The 12,840-nt window shown below is 40.7% G+C and overlaps 1 long non-coding RNA gene across 1 annotated transcript in view; it reads right to left on the bottom strand.

Annotated features, from left to right (window-relative positions):
• The window catches only part of LOC140525085 (uncharacterized), a 91,015-nt gene extending 84,796 nt beyond the window's left edge, over nucleotides 1-6,219 (bottom strand). Inside the window, exon 1 of the long non-coding RNA XR_011973924.1 lies at nucleotides 6,097-6,219. This is a non-coding gene — a long non-coding RNA (uncharacterized lncRNA). The remainder of the gene's footprint in view (nucleotides 1-6,096) is intronic.
• Nucleotides 6,220-12,840: the final 6,621 nt, after the last annotated feature.

The raw sequence follows: 12,840 nt of genomic DNA, 5'->3' as shown, positions 1-12,840 counted from the left end.
GCTGAAGAGATGAAATGACTTTCCCAGAGTCACACAGTGAATGTCTAAGGTCAGATTCAAGCCCACGTCTTCCTGATTTCAAGAGCAACACTAGTCACTCTGCCACTTAGATACAAAGTAGGAAAGAAAGTCTCAAACTTCGGCAAGACTCCAGAAAATGAAATCTCACCACTATCCACGGGAGCCACTCATTCAGGGTCCCCTTCCTGAAACACATATGGCCTTAGTAGTATCAGAATAAAAAATTTCCTTCCCCACCTGCTGCTAACGTCCAGCTAAGCCTCAGCTTGCTAAGCTCATTGACCTTCAGCATCCACAAACAGGCACCTTCTTTTACTGATAGCTATCTCAAGGTTGTCTCTTAAATCAATCATTTGGCTTCCTCTGGAAAGTAAAACAATTTTCTCTGTCCTTCCTTCTGGTGAGGGTGTTTTGGGTTTATTTTTTTTAATTGCCAAAGTGCACAATGAAAGCCTGGTATATAATAGGTGATTAATAAATGCTTGATGACCTCAGAAAGAGAGGCAATAACGCTAAGATTGCACAGTTCCCAGTATTTAGTATTCTCATTTTCAGCACAATGGTGTGATGGGCAGAAGGGGAAAGCCTTGGACTTGGGGTCAAGAGACTAGGTCTCTGGTTTCAATTCCATCAATAACTAGTTTTGTGACCTTAAACAAGTCACTTCACTTCTGAGCCCGTTTTCTCCCCTGTGATGTGTAGGGATTCAGCTAGATAACCTCTAAGGTCCCTTTGTGTTCTAAAGTTCTATGGTTTGTCAATTCTGGGGATAGTTTCTGTATCAAAATAACCTATAGACTCCAATTGGGAGGTGGATGAGACTTTCGAGCAAGGGTTCTCGTCTTTTACTGTATCATGGCAGTCTGACGAAGTCTATGGATCCCTTCTAAGAACGCAATTTTTTAAGGCACAAGTAAAATATATACAATTATAAAGAAATTCAATTATTGGGAAATTCCGTCAGTAGAATATTTTTTTAAAAAAGTTCACAAACCTTAACTAAATTCAAGGATAGATAATACAACTTTAGAATAAGTAAACTGAGACACAGGAAGATCACAGACCACAGATCTGTAGCTAAGACTTCAGGGATATCTAGTCCAACACCCCTCATACTAAAGATGGGAAAACTGAGGTCCAGAAATGTAGAGTGAACTACACAGGGTCATACATGAGGACAGAATGTATGTTTGAAATCAACATCTCCTCCAAATTCCATCCCGGGAGTCACCTGGCTTCTGATTCCTGTAGACAGATTAGGGAACAGCTTCCTTGCTGAAAGAGAAAAGTAGATTCTATAAAGGCAGATTCACCTCTAAAAGAGTCTTTCCCTCTGAAATGATTGAAAGGTTTGAAGGAATGTTGATAAATGAAGTTTGGGAGAGAAATCTGGACCACTGTCCAAAGTATTTTGTGATGGAATTTTTCACTCTTTTCAGGTGTCTCTGGAACACAGATTGTCCCTGAATGGAGGAGAATGTATTTCTCTAGAAAGAAGGCTTCAGACTTTCTCACCTGCCAGGGAAGACAGTGGGGTCAGGGAGAAGACACTAAGTGGCCAGAAAATGAGCACCTTGTATTCTGGCCCTTTATTCGCCCATAAAACTTGGATCAGTGACTTTTGAGATATGAAGGGCAAACAAGTAAATGAAAATGATGTGAAGATGGAAATTCAGAGAGGTGTGGAGGAAAAGAATTTGATACACACAAGAAGTTGGTGAAAGGAATACCAGAGATCAGTAATACACTTCATTATCGATGCTTCACAGCCCTAATTTTCATTTTTATTTGTAACTTTTTTTCAGCAATACTCCTTTTTTACATGAGAGTCATGCTGTGCAATACACATTGATTAAAGTTTCTAATTACCTGCCATTACAGCATGACCAGTGACAAATGAAATGCATTTTCTTGCTTCCTCCATTTTAAAAAAAGATGTATGCCCACGAATACAAGATTCAAATGGCTACAGTTCCATTTCTCTGTATCTTGAGAGAGTGGGTAAAAGGGTATGTGAAGACTCACCAATGACCAACTCTCCATTCTGAAAAGTCATTAGTGGGGAGAACTATGTCTTAGAAACAGGGACTCGGGGCCATTTTCACTGGATTCCTCAGACAGAAGGTATTTAATCTTCAACATGCATTTCTTCATCCTGACCCAAGTAAGAATAATTCTTTAGGCTGGAAAAGAGTATCCCTGATACAATATTGAATGGGTGTAGAGCATTAGCTTTAGAGGTAAAGGACACAGGTTCAGATCTCATCTCTGATTCATACCACCTATGTTTCCCATTCCAGCTCTGATGTTTACTATTTGTGAGACCATGGATAAGTCACTTTATTTCCCTGTGCCTCAGTTTCCTCATCTATAAAATAAATTGGGTGGATGAAGTGACCTCTAAGGCCCCTTCAAGCTCAAGTTTCATGAGCCAATGAGATCTGGATTCTCATTCTCACCTCTGACCTGTATGATCTTGGCCAAATCATTCAGTATTCAAGGACATTAGTGACCTCATCTGTAAAATTGGAATAAACTCAATGATTGTTAACATCCTTTCCTTTTTTTCATTTCCCCCTTTTTAAAAAAGGGGGCTTCCCAGTAGTAATAAAACTGAGTTGGAGCAGACTCCAAAGGGCAACCAGATCCCAAGCTGCTCTGAGCAAAGCCTGGCAGTATCCCTGAGCACGTCACTGCTTCCTGGGAGGAGAACTTGGAAGCACAGGGTCAATTTGGATCCATTGAATCTGTGCGAAAACACACAGAGAAAGAGAATTGAGGCTTATCCAGATAGCGTCATTACTCCAAAAAATGCTGGTATGTTTATCGAACACCAAATACTGCACTCAGACTTTGTCAAGGTGAAGGCAATAGCCAGTGAACAGGGAAGTCCAGGAGTAGCTTGTCATGTCATCTGAGTGTTAGGGTTTAGGGAAAAGAAAGCCCCAGGCTTGTGAGACAAGAGATGCAGATACCTCTGAGGAAGTTACAACGCCATCACTCCAAGGACAAGAAGCTGTTTCCCTTTGGGTCTCCATGTATGCTTTCACTGGGGCAATCTGCGTAATTTAAAAGGAAATTTTCTTATTTGAAAGAGAGACAAAAAGAAAGGAGAGGGAAGGAGAGAGAAAAGGAGAGGGCAGGGTAGAGGAAAAGAAGAGAGCAGGGGGGGAAGAGAAAGGGGGAAGAGGAGGAGAAAAGGGAAGGAGAGGGAAGAGAAGGGAAAAGAGACAGTTCAGAGGAGGAAAGGGGAAAGAAGGGGATAAGGGAAGAGAAGAGGGTGAAGAGGAGAAGAGGAAGCTGGGGAAGGGAGAGAGGACAAGAGAAAAAACTGAATGCTGGGAGAGGACAGGGAAAGACTGGGGAGGGAAGAAGAAGGCAGGAGAGGAAAGAAGAGGACAGGAAAGAGGAGGGGAGGAGAGGGGAAGAGAAAGGGAGGGAGGGGAAGAGAGAAAGGAGAGAAATGAGGGGGAGAAGGAAATGGAAGAAGAAAGAATATTATTATCATCATTACCTTCCTCTAAGAAGGTAAAGGGAAGGAGAGTTCTACTTTGATAGCATATGCTTAGTTACAATTAAAGCACCAAGACACTGAATTCAGAATAACCATGTACAATGGCCACCCGAGGCTCATTGATTTAGAGGAGAAAGGGACTTCAGAGGTCATCTTGTCCAACCCACTCAGTCCAGAGGTGTGGAGGGGTGACTCAGTCAACAAGCATTTATGAAAAACCTGCTATATACCAGGGTCTGGGCTGCATTCCCTTTCCCCAAGGATCTTACAGTCTTTGGAAGGGATGCAACATGTAAGAGGAAGTAAAGTGAGTTGCCCAAGATCAAACAGTGAAAGAGGCAGAATTTGAACGCAAGTCCTTTGACTCCACAGTATCATACTGGTTTCCTTATGAAAGATATAATCAAAGCATCATGGTACAGGCAGCTGGGTGGTGCAGTGGAGTCAAGGAGATCCAACTTTAAATCCTGCCTTAGACACCCATCAGCCTCAGTCTGCCTCAGTTTCCTCATCTGTAAAATAAGGGTCATGATAGCACCTACCTCCCAGAGTTGCTTGTTTGTAATGTTTTGCAAACTTTAGCACGCTATATAACAGCTAGATACTATTATGGTATAGTGGATAAAGACTGGACTTTGAGTCAGGAAGACCTAACTCAAATCCCACCTTCGATACTTTCTAGCAGTGTGAGCCTGGGCAAGTCACTCAGCCTCTATTTGCTTCAGTTTCTTCATCTGTAAAATGGTGGAATCATATTCCAAAACCTCCATGGTCCTTTTCACCTCTAAATCTAGGATCTCATGACATAAACAACTGCACTAAAAGTTTATATGGAAGAAGAAAAAGTAGAGGTGAGAGAAGGTGAAATACTTGCCAGGATAAACCCAGTGGAAAGGGAGTTGAGAGTCCTCAAAGTGAAAGGGTCCTTTTCATGGATCCAAGTCACAAAAACATGGATTAAGGGGACTGGAAGCCCCCTTAACTGAACTAGTCATCCATGCCCCTGCCTTAGACAAGCTTCAACCAAACCATTCCAGACACATCCTAAACCTCGAAAATTGGACGCTGCCGACCAATGTGACAAGAGCTGAAATGCCAGGGCTCTTTTCACTTAGCCCTAAATAAACAACAGTCCAGTTCATTTGCAAATCTGATTTGTGTGAAACCACTGAGACTCAGTGGCCAGAGGGGGAGCTTATTACATCCTTCCTAACCAATTTTTTGCAATGGTAACATTGGCAGCCTTTCCCTGATTTTGTGTGCATGGTCTCAAAGCCCAGACTAAAAGGATACAACTATATGCCCTATGCCTTCCCACATATAAAAACAACAATAATAATATATACACACATTCAATGTTTCAGATCATGGATTTTCACCAGAAGGGACCTCTGAAGGCACTTAGTTCAATCCACCCATCTAACAAAGGAGAAAACTTAGGATCAGGAGGTTGCGTGACTTGCCCAAGGTCATACAGCTATTCAGTGGTAAAAATTGGATGAAGCCAACTTCTGCAGTATCTCTCACATGTATTTATCCTTTTTTGTCTATTTCCTGAACTACTGTTAAAGCCTCCTGATTGGACTTTCCCCCTCCACTTATTAGATAGAGTGCCAGATTCAAAGTCAGGAAGACTTGAGTTCAAAGTCTTGTCTCAGACACTGACTATCTAGGTGACCCTAAACTAGCAATTTACTTTCCCTTGGCTTCAGTTTCCTCTTCTGTAATAGAAGATGTTAGACTAGATAACTTCTGAGTCCATGAGTCTTTGTTCCAGTGATGCCTTTCCATTCCATCCTTTTCATTGTTGCTATACATGTCCCTTATGCATCAGTCTGGTCAAGTGCTGGGCTCCCAACTGCCTGTGAACTAAAATTCAAAGTCCTTTGCTCAATATTCAAGACCCTCTGCCACTGAGATCACCTTTTCCCTCTCAGTCTGCTCTCACTTTTCTCCCTTCCACATTCTCTGCATTCTAGACAAACTGGATTTCACCCTTGCTCCCTAAGTAGACCTCAGCTCCTTTGCTTCAGGATTTCTTGTGCTTGGAATTGAACTCTACTTTGCCCCCTCCCAACACTCCTATTTCCTTTTACTCCTTCAAAATTAGATTTTTTCCATTAAAAAGCATTTATTTTCTCTCCTTCCTACCCTCCTCACTTTAAAAAAGAAGAAAACCAAATCTTTGTAACAAATATACAAAGTAGATTGCCACATTCCAACAGATTGACTACTTTATGATCTGGAAAATGCTTTGCAAACATCTCAATTGATCTTCACAAAAGAAGGTGGAGGGAGGGAGGGAGGGAGGGAGGGAGGGAGGGAGGGAGGAAGGAAGGAAACAAGCATTTATTAAGCACCTACCAGGATCCAGGCACAGTTCTAGGCACTTTACAAATAATAACTCATTTGATCCTCACAATAACACTGGAAACAATTTGCTATTATCCTCCCCATTTTACAGTTGATAAAACTGAGGCAAACAGAGATTAAGCAACTTGCTTGCCAAGGATCTCAGAGTATCAAGGAGGACAAAGAATTGTCTTATTCCTCATCCTTACCCCATGTGTGAGAACCTTCTGCTCTGGGGAGGGGTGAAGAGGTTTCTTCCAGAGAAAGTCTGGGTTGTTTTCCTGAGCTGCAAGAGCTAAAAAGAGATTATGATGAAGGTTCCCAAGGACACAGAAGAGACAGGTCAAGGGAGGGAGGAAGATAGACGCTGAGGAGGAGGAGCTGTTGTTCATTCTTTATCGAAAGAAGACCCATGACATCACGATGTTGGGGTCAAGGTACAGTGTGTCCAGCTGTGACTAATCAGACCAAAAGGAGCTTGGAAGGTTCTGCCACAGGTCAGGCACAAATAGTTCATTTGAACATTTGGGGTGGAGATCTCTCTAGATCTGCACATCTCACATTCCCTTAGTACTACTGCGATTCTGCTTTGCTCGTGGAGCACAGTGCCTTCTTTGATGTGGAGATGCCATGGTAGGCAGTCAAATATATGTTTGGCATTCAGGCTGCATGGCCAGCCCATTGGAACTGCACTTTCTGAAACAGAATTTGAATGCTTGGCAGTTCAGCTACAGAAAGGACCTCAGTGTTTGATATCTTAACCTGTCAGATGATCTTTGAAATCTTCCTAAGACCTCCCTAGTTTATTCAACTGTATAATGGGGAAAATAACAATATCTACCTTATATAGTTACTGTGAAAATCATAGATAATAATTATAGCTAGCCTTTATATAGCATATGTGCATATCTGTGTATATATGTATATGTATGTGTGTATAAATATACATTTGTAGATATACAAATGAGTATATGATATATCTATATATACATACACATATGTGTGTATATGTGTATGTGTGTGTGAAAGGGTCTTTTTCATGGATCCAAGTCACAAAACCATGGATTAAGGGGACGGGAAGCTCCCTTACCCAAGCTATTCATCCATGCCTCTCACAACAAGCCTGTGAAGTAGGTGCTCTTATAGCTCTCATTTTATAGATGAAGAAACTAAGGCTGAAAAATATTAAGTAACTTGTCCGAGATCATGTGACTAAGAAGTACCTGGATAGAATTTGATATGTAATGCAGTCTGCAAAATTTAAAGAACTATTTAAATGCTAATTATCATCATTTTGATATGTATACATAGTCTCCTGTGATGGAAAGAAAAGCTCAAACTATTTCCTTTTGGGCTTCCTCTCTTCAGAGTAATTGTTTCTGTTTTGACCAGAAACCCTGAGAGTCTTCCCTTCCCAGATTGATTTTATTTTTATTTTTTTACTAGGTAAAAGATACCATTCTTTGCCTCATTTTTACTTAGGCTTAATCACAGGATGGGCATTGCCTCAGTCAAACTCTCAGTCAAAGTCTCCCACTGCATCCAGAACCATCTCCAGTTATCCTGATCTATATCTGACCACTGGACCCAGATGGCTCTGGAGGAGAAAGTGAGGCTGGTGACTTTGCCCAGCCATGCCTCACTTAGATACAATTCTCTTGCAGGTCATAACATTTTCTTCTTGATGTCATTGGTCCTCTTCAAGGATGAAGGACAAAAAACAATCTGTGAGTGCATAGTAGGCACTTAATGAATGCTCATTGATTGATGTATAGTAAATGGATCCCCAGGAGTTGGCCTCATGGTTTAGTACCCTTCTACTCTAGTATACAGGGCAGGAAGGCATGAGTTCTCTCACATCTGCCATCAGCCAGATCACTGTGGTGCACCAGTCTTGGGCCATACTTGGCCTCACTCTCAGGCTACATTTACTGTGACAAGAAAAGTATCAGATGATTCTCAGGGTGATGGATCTTTCTAACTTAGCACTCCTTGTAACCCACTAATAAGGTTTAGAGGGACTGTGATCTGCAACAATATCAAAAAAAAAAAAAAAAGGAGATGTTCCCTGAACCCTATGGCCATATCTTCCATCATATTATACAAACCTTTCCAAACTTCAAATCTGTTGAGACCCAGTACGTTGATAATAATCACTAACATTTGCCTAGCATTTAAAGATTTGCAAAGTACCATATGGGCATCATCTCATATGATTCCCACAACAATCCTGGGAGGAAGACACTATAGTTATTTCCATTTTACAGAAGAAGAAACTGAGACAGAAAGAGATTAAGTGATTTGTCCAGGGCCGCATACTTCATAAATGTCTGAGGTCAGGTTTTGAGATCTTTCCAGTTCCAGGCTTATCAATCTTTCAATTATGCCACTTATTTGACTCACTGATTAGACAATTGGGAGAAATGTCTAGCTCCTATATAATGAATATAGAATTCTGAATAGTAAAAATATAAGACACAAAGTTATTTTTTAAAAGAAAAAAGTAATGATTTAACAGTCAGCAACTGCCCTCAGCCCAGAAGGACTTACTATGCCATCATTAGGGAGGAATGGAAGAGTTTGGATTTTGAAGAAAAGATTTTTGTTCTCCTGGTTTCAGGTAGAGAAGAGATTGGGAATAGAGCCAAGAGGACACAGCTGTCATGACCAACAAGGAAAAAAGGAAGGAAGGGAGGAAGGAAGGAAAGAAAGAAGGAAGGAAGGGGAGAGAGATAGAAAGGCACAGAGAGAGAGACAGAGACAAAAACAGAGACTTGGAAAGATACAATGAGACAGAGGTGGAAAGCGGGGGTGGTAGATAGGAAGAGAGAGAAAGTTAGAGAGAGATAGTGAAAGAAAAAGAGAGAAACTTGGGGGCAAAGTCAAGATGGTGGAGTAAAAGCAGGGACTTGACTGAGCCCTCCACCCAAACCCCTCAAAATACCCATGAAAAATCACTCTAAACAAATTCTGGAGCAGCAGAAGATACAAAATGACAGAGTGAAACAGATTTCCAGCTCAAAACAATGTGGAAGGCTGACAGGAGGGGTCTATTACACTAGGCTCAGAGAGGAGCACAGCCCAGTGTGGGCAGTATACCGCACAGACTGGACTGAAGCAAGCCTCAGGTCACTGAATCACTGAACTGTGGTTTCCAGATTTCTCAACTCACAAATGCCAAACACAGCTTCAAAGGTTAGTGGGAAAGCTCTCTCACCTGGGTGAGAGAGGAATAGATCTGACCGTAGTCCCAGCTCCTGCCCCAGGGCAGTAACCACTGCTGCAGCAACCTGCTACTTTTGGAGCTCTTGGCTTATAGACAGTGGGGGAATACAGTGGCTGATCTGAGTCACAGTCCTGGGTGGCAGCCCTGGGACAATGAGGAGTACTGGCATGGCAGAACTGGTGGTTCCTGTGTAGAAGGAAAACTACTAGCAGATCCAGGGAATAAAAAAGTGTTTGTGCTTGCTTGCAGATCAGAGTGCAGGTCAGAAGGGGAGTGAATACCTCTCCTTTAATCATACGACTTTGGAGAAGCTGAGAATTTACAGGTCTCTGGAGATATCTCTGAAAGCAGCTGCACAAACCCACTGAAATTTGGGGTAGTGCATCCTCTACTTAACAAGGAGATCAGAGGTCAAATAATTGGCTGGGGAAATCACCTAAAGGGGAGTGGAAATAAGACTATAGAAGGTTACTTTCTGATGGGCAGATCAAAGCATTCAACCAGAGGAAGATCAAAGCATACAATCAAAGGAACACATCAAGGTCAAGGGTCCTACATCCAAAACTTCCAAGAAAAATACGAAATAGTCTCAGGCCATGGAAGAGCTCAAAAAGGATTTTGAAAATCAAGTAGGAAAATTAGAGGAAAAATTAGGAAGAAAAATGAGAGCCATGCAAGAAAAACATGAAAAACAAATCAATAGCTTGCTAAAGGAGACTTAAACATACTGAAGAAATTAACATCATTAAAAATAAACTAGCCCAAATGGCAAAAGAGGTCCAAAGGCCAATGAGGGAAAGAATGCCTCAAAAAGCAGCATTAGCCAAATAGAAAAGGAGATCCAAAAGCTCACTGAAGAAAATAGCTACATCAAAATTAGAATGAAGAAAATGGAAGCTATTGACTTTATGAGAAATCAAGAAATTATAAAACAAAATTAAAAGAATGAAAAAATGGAGGACAATGTGAAATATCTCATTGGAAAAACAACTGACCTGAAAAATAGATCCAGGAGAAACAATTTAAAAATTATTGGTCTACCTGAGAACCATGATCAAAAAAAGATCTTAGACATCATCTTTCAAGAAATTATCAAGGAAAACTGCCCTGATAGTCTAGAATCAGAGGGTAAAATAGAAATGGAAAGAATCCACCTATCACCTCATGAAAGAAATGCCAAAAGGAAAACTCCTAGGAATATTGTAGCCAAATTTCAGAGTACCTAGGTCAAGAAGAAAATATTTCAAGTAGTCAGAAAGAAAGAATTCAAGTATTAAAGAATCATAATCAGGATAAAACAGGATTTAGCAGCTTCTACACTAAGGTATCAAAAGGCTTAGAGTATGATATTCCACATATCAAAGGATCTAGGATTAAAACCAAGAACCACTTATCCAGCAAAAGTGAGTATAATACTTCAGGGAAAAAATGGAATTTCAATGAAATAGAGAACTTCTAAGCATTCTTGTTGAAAAGACCAGAGGTGAATAGAAAATTTGACTTTCAGGTACAAGAATCAAGAGAAACATGAAAAGGTAAACAGGAAAAAGAATCTAAAAGGGATTCATTAAAGTTGAACTCTTACATTCCTACATGGAAAGATGATATTTATAACTTATGAGACCTTTCTCCATATTTGGGTAGTTAAAGGGAATATACATACATATGTGTATGTGTGCACATGCATGGGCACACACGTGCATATGTATGTATCTGTATATGTGTGTATTATATATGTGTAGGTATATCTATATGTACATATATGTATATGTGTGTATTATATATGTGTAAGCATATCTATGTGTACATACATGTATGTGTGTGTGTACAGAGAGAGAAAGGGCACAGAGTGAACTATGAAGGGAGGATATCTAAAAAATAAAATTAAGTGTTGAGAGGAATGTACTGAGAGAACGAGAAAGTGAGAGGTAGAATGGAGTGAAGCATCTCACATAAAAGAGGCAAGAAAGATTTTACAATTTGGCTTAAGGAGGAAATAACACACACTCAATTGGGTATGGAAATCTATTTTACCCTGCAGGAAGGCAAGATGGAAGGAGATAGGAAAAAGAAGATAATAGAAGGGACAGTAAATTGGGGAAAGGAGTCATCAGAAGAAAACACTATTGTGAGAGGACAAGTCAAGGGAGAGAAGGGAGTAAATGGAGGTCAGGACAGGACAGAGGAAAATGTTGTTAATCTTTAGCAGCATAACTGCTAAGGAAATGTTTTGCATGACTACATGTGTGACCTATATCAAATCGCTTGCTTTCTCAATGAGGGTAGGTGTGGAGGGAGGAAGGGAGAGAATGTGGAACTAAAAGCTTTAAAAAAGTAATGTAAAAAATTGTTTTTGCATGCACTTGGGAAATAAGTTGTACAGGCAATAGGGTATAGAAATCTATCTTGCGGTACAGGAAGAAAGAGGAGAGGAAATTGGAGAAAGGGGGGCATGATAGAAGGGAGGGTAGATTGGGGAAAGGGATGGTTGGGGTGCATGCAGTCCTGGAGTAGGGGGAGAGGAGAAATGGGGAGAAATTTGGAATTCAAAATCTTGTGGAAGTGAGTGTTGAAAACTGAAATTAAATAAATTATATTAAAAATAGGAAAGAGAGAAACTGAGGGAGAGAGACAAAGAGAGATGGGAAGGGAGAGGTAGATAGAGAGGAAGAGAAAGACAGAAACAGAGTAAGAGAGAGAGAGGAAGGGCAAACCCAAGCCTCAACACTCCCAACCAACCAGATGAAAGGAAACAAGTTCAAGAACAAGACTCTGAAGATGTGTAGCCAAGGCCCCTGGTCAGGCCATTAGGGAGATGAGGTAGACTGATTCTGGAACAGAAAGCTTCAAGAGAACATTGTTAGCGACAACTGATGTCTGTAGTTTTCATTAGACATGTTCACTTCTGCTGACACCACAAGCATTTCAACGACCATTATCACAGCTACATGTTTAAAATGCATGTTATTTGCAGCTTTTAATATAGATGTAAATCTGAATAGGGGAAAAAGCACTCTGAAAAAGCTTAAGGATGTTTCTGCATGTAGCATGATGTGTAGAGCATAGAAAATCATTAAGGTAAATGTCTTTTTCCCCCGTTAGCCAAAAAGCCACATAGGATAGAGAAGCAAATCTATTCCATTCCCAGATCGTTTTACCCTCACTGTGTTTATTTGGCAAAGCCAATAAATCTGGCCATGACCAGCTTGTTCTAACGATGCAGCCCTCCCAGATAAATGAAATGGTCATTTCCACCTATCACTACTTTCTCTTATTGAATTCTTGACAGCTCTATTAACGACAAACCATGGAAAGGTCTTTGTAAACTAGATGCGTCAATTTTCCAATCCTTCTTTGGTCTGTGCTCTGAACGGAGCACCCTTCTCTCCCATATACACCCACACTGCTGTCCCCCACCCCCATTCCTCAACACCTGGGATTACTTTATGCCAAACTGTTCAAAGCTAATTCATCTTGGCAGCCAGGCCTTGTGCTTGCCCATTACCTGACATGTTTAGGCTCACTGCATATTCTGGAATGGCGTGATCTAATGTAATACAATTTGAAATACAGTAAAGCAATAAACCAAGTAACAGAGTTTGACATCTAGAATCTCAAAGGAGATCCACATCCACCAACTGCCCAGCATTTCCAGGATCTGCAGCCCCCTCCATCTTAGGCAACTTCATATTATTTGATTTTTTGTAAGTGTTACCTGCACTTAAAT

This window comes from Notamacropus eugenii, chromosome 2 (assembly GCF_028372415.1).
Source record: "Notamacropus eugenii isolate mMacEug1 chromosome 2, mMacEug1.pri_v2, whole genome shotgun sequence".
NCBI classification, from domain to species: domain Eukaryota; kingdom Metazoa; phylum Chordata; class Mammalia; order Diprotodontia; family Macropodidae; genus Notamacropus; species Notamacropus eugenii.
This window is presented reverse-complemented; position numbering and strand designations above follow the sequence as displayed.